General features: G+C 39.1%; 1 pseudogene; it reads right to left on the bottom strand.

Annotated features, from left to right (window-relative positions):
- Positions 1-2,508: 2,508 nt before the first annotated feature.
- Positions 2,509-3,606, bottom strand: LOC120239941 (annotated as a pseudogene).
- Positions 3,607-9,988: the final 6,382 nt, after the last annotated feature.

Consider the following 9,988-nt stretch of genomic DNA (forward strand, 5'->3'; position numbering starts at 1 on the left):
AGTGCAATTGCTGTGTCATAGGGTAGTTCTATTTTTAATATTTTGAGGAACCTCCATACTGTTTTCCAGAGTGGCTGCACCAGTTTGCATTCTCACCAGCAGTGCACAAGAGATCCTCTTTCTCCGCATCCTCGCCAACATCTGTTGTTGCCTGAGTTGTTAATGTTAGCTAGTCATTCTGATGGGTGTGAGGTGGTATCTCATTGTGGTTTTGATTTGTATTTCCCTGATGATGAGTGATGTTGAGCATGTTTTCATGTGTCTGAGAGCCATCTGAATGTCTTCTTTCAAAAAGTGTCTATTCATGTATTTTGCCTATTGGGTGTTGAGTTTGATAAGTTCCTTATAGATTTTGGATACTAACCCTTTATCTTATATGTCATTTGAAAATATCTTCTCCCATTCCATTGGTTGCCTTTTAGTTTTGCTGATTGTTTCCTTCGCTATGCAGAAGCTTTTTATTTTGATGAGGTCCCAATAGTTCATTCTTGCTTTGGTTTCCCTTGCCTCCGGAGATGTGCTGAGTAAGAAGTTGCTGCAGCCGAGGTCAAAGAAGTTCCCTGCTTTCTCCTCTAGGATTTTGATGGCTTCCTGTCTTATATTTAGGTCTTTTGTCCATTTTGAGTTTATTTTTGTGCATGGTGTAAAAAAGTGGTCCAGGTTCGTTTTTCTGTATGTCGCTGTTCAGTTTTCCCAGCACCATTTGTTGAGGAGACTATCTTTATTCCATTGGATATTGTTTCCTGTTTTGTCAAAGATTAGTTGGCCATACTTTTGTGGGTCCATTTCTGGATTCTTTTTCTTTTGCATTGATCTGAGTGTCTCTTTTTGTGCCAGTACCATACTGTCTTGATGATTACACCTTTGTAATATACCTTAAAAGTCCAGATTGTGATGCCTCCAGCTTCGGTTTTCTTTTTCAAGATTGCTTTGGCTATTTGGGTTTTTCTTCTGGTTCCATACAAATTTTAGGATTGTTTGTTCTAGCTCTGTGAAGATGTATTTTGAGATTTAATTGCTATTTCAGATTAACTTATACAAACTGAACTTCACAATGGTTGTCCTATGTGTATTGTCTGGGGAAAAAGTTTTGGAAAGACCTTGCCCTTTGACTGGACTTAGCCTCCTCTGGGAGGAAGCCGCAGCCTTGGATTCTTCATGTGTGATGCCAGCTAGGCTGGATACAGGGAACACCCAGGAGAAGTCCTCTTGCTAAGTTTCCTGGTTTAGAACTCATTTGACAAAGGTAATTCCTGTTTTTGGAAATAGTTCACAACCATGCTATATTTTTTTATTTTTGCAAATGTGAAAAATCACAAAATTGAGAAGGAAGAAGAAATTTGAAGCCTGCTTTATTGATGAGAGAAATATAATTTAGTTAATTGCAGAACCAGAACTATCTACTGTGCCCAGAGATAAAACAACTTCCCACAAGTATAATGGAAAGCAACATCAGCAAAACTCAGAACCACAGTTTCCCTCCCTGACTTCTTGTTCATATCCAAGAAAGAGGCCTTTGTCCCTGAAAGTTATAGGCAGATGAATTCCAATAAAAGCAAGAAATCTTATGGCCAAGCAAATCTAATTGGCAAATAGTGAAGTGCCTTAATCATTTCTGAAAATAGATCTTGTGCTATTGTTATACCCAAAATAACCTGGGATCACCTGGTAAGGGTCCTTAGAGATAGGCTTTAAGGTATTCAAAAAATTGTGTCATGAGTTGGAATTCCTTTATCTTTATTTGTAAAATTAGGTTATATACCTAAATATTACACCCACACGTATATTATACGTATCTTATTCTTCCTTTCTTTCTGGAGACAAGCATTTTTTTTCATTGTGAAAAAAAATCTTTATTTTAAGAAAAAACCCTAGTTAACAAAAAAATTTGACAAGTTTCACTAGCAAAATACACCCAGAAGGAAATCACTGTACAAAGAGAGTTTTAAGTCAAGGCCTCACTAATTCCTAGGGTTTTAGTAATGTGACTCAATTTTCAAAACTAACTTATTTTTAAAAGCTTAAACTTAACCTAAAAGATTTTAAATGAAAATAAACTAGAATGAAGAAACATGAGAAATATTCCTCTTTGAATTAGGAATCTAGCAAATTGAGTTTTCAAAAAAAAGCACATCTCCCCATTGTGTTCATGGTGATGTGGTGTAAAAAAGCCATTTAATGTACTAAATGTACATTTTATGTAACTACTTTAACTCATATAACATTATGCTGAAGTACAGTACCAAAATGTTAATGGGAAAATGCTAAAAACAGTTTTAGCTTACTCAGTATTACATGCTAAAGGAAAGTTTGTATGAGAAAACACTGAAGAGGTCATTTTTTAATCCAGATTTCAAAAAATCATGGTGCAAAATGGATCCCACAGCTTCCTCTAGAGTAATGGTTGCTAATAGTGTTAATATTATTAATATTGCTAATAATTCACTGTTTGTTGGCTGTCTGTGAAAAGTTGACTGCAGTAACTCAAATGCCCCTACAAAATTAGTCCTATCTACCCATGCTGTTCTGGCCTCAATAGCCAGCCCTGTAATAGCCACTCACAGACAGGCTCTCAAGGCTACTATGAGTGGACTGAGCCGACACCCCCATGCCTTTTATCATCTGACTGCTATATGCCCCATTGCTGGCCCCAATAGTGGAATTCAGGAAAAGTTCCATGTGTCTGATTTGCATGCTGGCCCAGTCCTTGGACATAGCTGCCCAGCTCCTTTGGGAGTGGCAAACTCCACATCAGCTTCTCCAGTCACTCTTCCATCAGGACCAATCTCAATATGGACTCTCTTAGGGCTGAGTGGAGAAAAAAAAAGTTGTAAATGTGATTCTCGATGGCTTTGTATGGCATTCCTCTCATGTGGACTCTGTGCTCAGTGGTACTATGGACAGTGACATAGCTGTCGCTGTATCTGTGGTCATACACACCTTAGAGACAGTAAGTAACTGAGGCTACCAAGAGAGATTGCTGGTTAATGAATAGCCATTGCTGAGACAGTTGTACTTCTCATATCCCCCATAACCTGCACTGTAAGCACCACCCATTGTTTCTAGGCCCACCTGCTTGACAATGCCAATATACCTCCTGGCTGTGCCAAGGCAGTCATAAAACCCCAGCTGCTGTACAGATGTGAACTTCAGAGGGGGATCCAAGTATGCCTAACTTCTTCCTGATTGCTCTTGGACACTTCAGTGTATCTGTGCCCCATTCTCTCCTTCTGCTTCCCAAGGGCCTTCTCAACCAACTCCTGTGAGGCAAACTGCCCAAAAGCTTCCCCTGTAATCTTGCTCTCTGGGTCCACCAGCAATGTGATCCCATTTGGCACAATTTCCAACCCTGAGGAGAACTGAAGAATTTCTTTCTTGGTGCATCTAGATGGGAGTCCCTGAAGCTGCACAAAGCTATCACTGGTGGTATCTGCACTGTTTGGACTCCTGTGTTTGAGCACACAACCCGTCTTGAACCCCTCAATGTACTGGTCTCTCGTGCTTTCCCATGTCTCTTTTAAGGGCCATTTTTACATCATCTTCTGATTCAAGGTCAACAAAAGCCTCACCACTCTGCCTGCCTTCTCTAGTATAGTTGAAATTCATACATCATGAATTGTGCAATCAGAAAGGAAGTTCTGCACATCCCCAACAGAGCATCAACAGGAAGGCCATGGGGCATGACCACAAAGGCTTCACCTCTCTTGAGGCCCAGCCTCGTGACACTTGAAAGGAACAGACATCAAACAAGCTTGGGTGCAGTTTTTGCAGCTTAAAGAACAACCATGGTGGGGGAATGGACAGGGTACCACAGCTGGAGAGACTCCAGGTAGATAACAGATTGTCCACTGAGGGGAACAGGATTGATTTCTATTTTTGTCACATAGGTGTGGTTTACAGACAAAGGACCCCTAAGTCTACCCAACACTTAAAAATGCAGAGGGATCCAGGGAAAGTCCAGGTGCCTCTCCTTTTGTTTTTATCCTCAGGCTCCTAGTCTCCATGCTCCTGCTCTTCCTCACATCCAGCACCTCGGTTGTCCCTCTGAGTACCTTCTTCTCCAGGAAGACACAGTGCAGTCCAAGATACTTTTAATTGTCCTTAGGACTAGAATGATTTGTGGGGGAAGGTTTCCCAGCATAGATAAACTTTTTTCTATCTGTATACCGAACCAGTATTTTTGTACCATTTTTTTCTTTTTTATTTTTTTCCTTTTTAAGGTACATTTTATTTCAAATGTCCATTATAATATCACTAAGAAAGCAAATGTTTTTTTTTTTTTTTGGTGCCCCCTCCCCTACCCCAATTTTTTAAATAGTTTATTGTCAAGTTGGTTTCCATATAACACCCAGGGCTCATCTCCACAAGTGCCCTCCTCCATGCCCATCACCCCCCCTTCCCCTCTCTCCCACCCCCGTTAGCCCTCAGTTTGTTCTCAGCATTCAAGAGTCTCTCATGGTTTGCCTCCCTCCCTCTCCTCAACGATTTTTCCCCTTCTTCTCCCCCATGGTCCTCTGTTAAGTTCCTCCTAATCCTCCTATACGTGCAAACATATGGTATCTGTCCTTCTCTGCCTGACTTATTTCGCTCAGCATAACACCCTCAAGGTCCATCCATGTTGCTACACATGGCCAGATTTCATTCTTTCTCATTGACATGGAGTATTCCATTGTATAGATGAACCACATCTTGATCCATTCGTCCACCGATGGACACTTAGGCTCTTTCCATGTTTTGGCTATTGTTGAGAGTGCTGCTGTGAACATTGGGGTACATGTGTCCCTATGCATCAGTACTCATGTATCCCTTGGATAAATTACTAGCAGTGCTATTGCTGGGTCATAGTGGAGTTCTATTGTTAATTTTTTGAGGAACCTCCACACTGTTTTCCAGAAGGGCTGCACCAGTTTACATTCCCACCAACAGTGTAGGAGGGTGCCCGTTTCTCCACATCCTCGCCAGTGTCTATAGTCTCCTGATTTGTTCATTTTAGCCATTTTTTTCAACTTCCATCAGATTCTAATGGAGAACTTGCAACATGCTCTTCCAGCATCCTTCATCCTGTCTTTATAGTCTGAAACGTTCATCTCACAACTATGTTGAGTACCTAACATTTGCTTCCTAGAAATCTATGCTTTTCTTAACATATAAAGATGACAGACAGTTATTAGTCTGTCATCAAGATCTAAAACGTATTTTCTTGGAGTTCCTGGGTGACTCAGTCAGTTAAGTGTCCGACTTCGGCTCAGGTCATGATCTTACAGTTCATGGGTTCATGCCCCGTGTCAGGCTCTATGCTGCCAGCTCAGAGCCTGGAGCCTGCTTCAAATTCAGTCCCTCTCTCTCTCTCTCTCTCTCTCTCTGCCCCTCCCTTGATCGTGCTCTGTCTCTCAAAAATAAATAGAAAAAAAATGTTTAAAAAAATTAAAGTATATTTTCTTCCAGCCCCAATAGTAAACTCATCTGGTGTTGTTTTCAAGATGGCAGTTTGAGACCATGAAAGAGAGAAAAGAGTGATCCATACAACCACTGGACCTGACCCTTGACTCATCATGGTCCAGCCAATGATTTTTCATGTAAAAACCACAACACTTTTATGCAGTGCCTTTAACTGTGGCTTGTCAGTAAAGATTAAATTGTGGAATCACTAGCTGCATCACCAAATTTAGTCAAAGCACTTGCAATGAACTTTCTTTCTGATTCAGCAGTACTGAATTTTATTTTGTTTTTCCCAATTAAACAAAAATGTCTCAACTATGACTAGAAAAGGAGAGGGAGAAATCAACCACTGAACCTTTCCAATAACTCCACAAACCTCATCTTTTCAGATTATAAGCTATATATACATAGTTTGTAATACATAATAGTATATATATTGTTTGTAAATCTGTAACATACCTTTCTCTGTGGCCTGTTTTTCTTGGAAGGAAACAAAGTTTGGCAGGTCATCTTTTTTTTTTTTTTTTTTTGGTACTTAAAGTAGCCTTAAGAACAATAATAAAGTGCAATATATATTATACATAATATATATATATATATAAAGTGTAATATATATATATACATATTTCTGTGTAAGTAAATAAATTTATATATTTCTGTGTAAATAGTTGTGTGTATGCATTAGCACCGGAGGACTCAGAGGAGGAAATGATGGAAAAGAAAGCATTTATTTCAGAAGTGGTCAAAAATGCCTTCTCTCCTTATCCTGTATTGAGGTCTGGTTCCTGGCACTTCTCTCAACTATGACAAATTCTGATGGCTCAGGCTTTGATTCCACTTCAGAACTTTCACCTTTCTTGTGTTGCAGATATGTTTCCCCTGTCCGTCTTCCTTCTATCTGGTTCTGATTTCTGTGTTGCAGCTTGACAATACATCAGGAAGAATAAAAAGAGTTACACTTTTGAAGCTCTGCTGTCTAACTAGCCTTAGCAAAAGCCACGCTGGTGGTGTGTTCTCTAGACATCACTCATGACACAGGATTGTCTTGCCATGAACGGACACTCTGTAAAGATTAGGTTTGCCTAGAATTAGCCAAAAGGTTCATGAAGTTTCTATGTGGCTTATTTACTTTTTATTTAGGTAAAGTTCATATAATTAAATTCACCGTCTGAATTTTAACCATCTGGAAGTGTGTGATGCAGTGGCTTTTAGTACATTCGTAATATTGTACAACCATCACCACTATCTAGATCCAGAATCTTTTCATCACCCCATGAGGAAACCCCAAGCCTCTTAAGCTATGACACCCCGTTTCACCTTCCCCCAGCCCCCGACAATCTGCTTTCTGTCTCTATGGACTTGCCTATTCTATATATTTCATATAAATGAAGTTATAAAATCTGTAGCCCTTTGTCTGGCTTCTTTCACTTCCCATAATGTTTTCAAGGTGAATTTATGTTGTGACATATAGTGGCTCTTCATTCCTTTTCATGGCTGTATAATACTGCATTATACATGGATATGCCACATTTTGTTTATCCACTCCTGAATTGATGGACATTGGGGCTCTTTAGACCTTTTGAGAACTGTGACTGGTGCTGCTGTGAACATTCATGTACAAGTTTCTGTTTGAACATCTATTTTTCATTCTTTTGTATAAATACCTAGCAGTAGAATTGCTGTGTCGCATGGTAATTCTATGTTTAACTCTCTGAGGATCCTCCACACTGTTTTCAACAGCAGCTGCATGGGTTTACATTTCTATAAGCAATGTATGAGGGTTCCGTTTTCTCTACATCCTTGCCAGGACTTTATTAATGTCCAATTTTCTTATTATAGCCATCCTAGTGGATGTAAAGTGGTATTTTATTGTGCTTTTGACTTGCATTCCTTTAGTGGTTAACACTGTTAAAATTTTTCCATGTGTTTATTGACCATGTATATATCTTCTTTGGAGAAATGTCTATTCAAGCCCTTTTTCTAATTTTTAAATGGAGTTTTTGTTCTTCTGTTGTTGAGTTGTAAGAGCTCTTTATATATTACAGATACTAGACCCTTATCAAATATATGATTTGCAAACCTTTTCTCCTTTTCTTTGGGTTGTCTTCTGGACAGTATCCTTTGATACTTCTGTATAAGTTTTACCAAGCTGGCCCCATGTGAAATTTGAAGTAGTATCAGTCAGTCAGTCAATCTCTCTCATGCCTTTGCCCTCTTTCACTTTTCTTCATTCACTTCCAGTTTTTTCACTTCTCTTATACTATACTTTCCAAGGACCAGGAAAAAATGTTTTCTGATAAATTCATTCACGTTGGGGTGTAAATGACTGATAAGTCCTAATGACTTACTCTCCCACCAAAGTTATCTTCCTCTCAGTAGTTGAAAAGAAGGCAAAGGAATTCATGAAATGTCAGACATTGATGAGCACAGTGTGCTGGGATCATAGGACACCTTTCTTTTTTTTTTTTTTTTAATTTTTTTTTATGTTTTTTTTTTAATTTATTTCTAGGAGAGAGAGACAGCGTGAGCAGGGGAGGGTCAGAGAGAGAGGGAGTCACAGACCGAAAGAGGCCCCAGGCTCTGAGCTGGCAGTCAGCACAGAGCCCGACGCGGGGCTCAAACCCACGAACCGCGAGATCATGACCCAAGCGAAAGTCGGACGCTTAACCGACTAAGCCACCCAGGCGCCCCCATAGGACACCTTTCTGTTGCTTCCGAAACCACACTAAGTTAATATCACCAGTTCCACTTAAAATAAGGATTCTAGTCCTAGGTCTGAGGTTTTCACAAAGCCAATCACGCTCTCTGTGAAACTCTCCACTAAGCCTGTGGGGCTTCTGTGGGCAGCCCTGTGCCAAGCACATTAGTAATTAAGTCTCAATGTGTTTTGTTCTTAAATAGCCTGTGGTTCAGATGCTTTTAGAAAGTAGATCCTTTCCTTGAGACTTACCTATTGGACTTCTAAGATCACGTCTGAGTTACCATTCTTATGTATCTTCAGAGCACCATTTACTCTACTGAACATGGTTGTATTTTCTTCTTCCCGAATCATATTGTCCTGGGATTGAAATGAATCTATAACCTCTGAGCCTTCTATGACTGTTTGGGCACCCATTGGGTCTGCCCCATCCTTCTTTGGATGTGATTCTTCACTTTAGCATCACAGAGGCTGTTGACAGCTCTAATAATTATGCTTGAAGACAAAACCAAAATTACCCTAATCAGCTTGCTCTGGGGCTGGCAGGTATGTGGTGCTGTCACAGCGAGTTGGTGATATACAATCTGCCATGAATAGAGCTTTTTTTTCAGCTGCACTGGCAGGGCCACCTGCCGTCTGTGCCCTACTTCCTGCCAGGAATCTCTGTGACCTTCAGTGGCCAATGCCAAGTGATTAGAAAACTGGTAGCATTTGTGCCAGGACCTTGGTCTCTGTGAGTTTTGTTTGCTGCAACAGAGAATCAGGAAGTTCCAGAAAAGAACTACAGAGAAGTGTTCTTATCCAAAGATGCAGGGTAAGGATTTTGCCTATATGAAGGTAATGAGAAGTAGCTTAGGGTGACTATTTCCTTTCCCAGATTTGGCCAACAAATCTCTCAAAATACACAAGTACCTTTGAACTGCTTATGCATTCAGCAATGAGAACAGAGACAGGATAATCTAATAAGATAAATCTAAAAGTTAAAAACCAGACCAGCTAAACAATGAAAAATTGGAAATTGAAATTTTTTAAAATACCATTCCAAAAACATGAAAAAATAGGGATAAGTCTGACAAAATATGTGCAACAGCTGAGCAATAAAAACTAAATAAAAATAAAAACTGAGAGAAATTAAAGAAGACTGAAATAAATGGAGAGATATATCATGTTCATGCATCAGATGATTCAGTATTATAAAGATGTCAATTCTCTGTAAAATGATCTCTGGATTCAAAGCAATCCTAATCAGAATCCCAGTGGACTTCTTTGTAGAAATTAATGAGTTAATTCTAAAATTCTTATGAAAGTGCAAAGGACTAGAATAACCAAAGCAACTTTGAAAAAGAAGAACAAAGTTGGAGTGCTAATGCTACCTGATTTCAAAACTTAGAAAGCTATTATTGTATGAAGATATTTTGGTAATGGTTTAAAGATAGATCAGTAGAAGAGAATAGAGTCTAGAAATAGACCCACTCATTTATGGATACCCAATTTTCAATAAAGATACAAAAACAATTCACTGGAGAAAGTGTAGGGTTTTTTTTTTTCCCAACAAAAAAAATGTTGGAATAATTGAATATCCAGATGCAAAAATAGGAATGTTGATCCATATTTTGCACACTATGCAAAAGTTAACTCAAATGGATCATGGACTTAAAGGTTAAACCTATAAGAGTACAAAACTTCTAGAAGAAAACACAGGAAAAAGGTTTATGATCTTGGGTTAGGCAAAGATTTCTTGTATATGATACCAAAGATTTGATCAATAAAAGCAAACACTGCTAACTTAAACTTCATAAAAATTAAAACTTTTACTCTTTATGGGTACCGTTAACAGAATAATCAGACTAG

This window comes from Hyaena hyaena, unplaced genomic scaffold, assembly GCF_003009895.1.
Source record: "Hyaena hyaena isolate Hyena2069 unplaced genomic scaffold, ASM300989v1 scaffold_241, whole genome shotgun sequence".
NCBI classification, from domain to species: domain Eukaryota; kingdom Metazoa; phylum Chordata; class Mammalia; order Carnivora; family Hyaenidae; genus Hyaena; species Hyaena hyaena.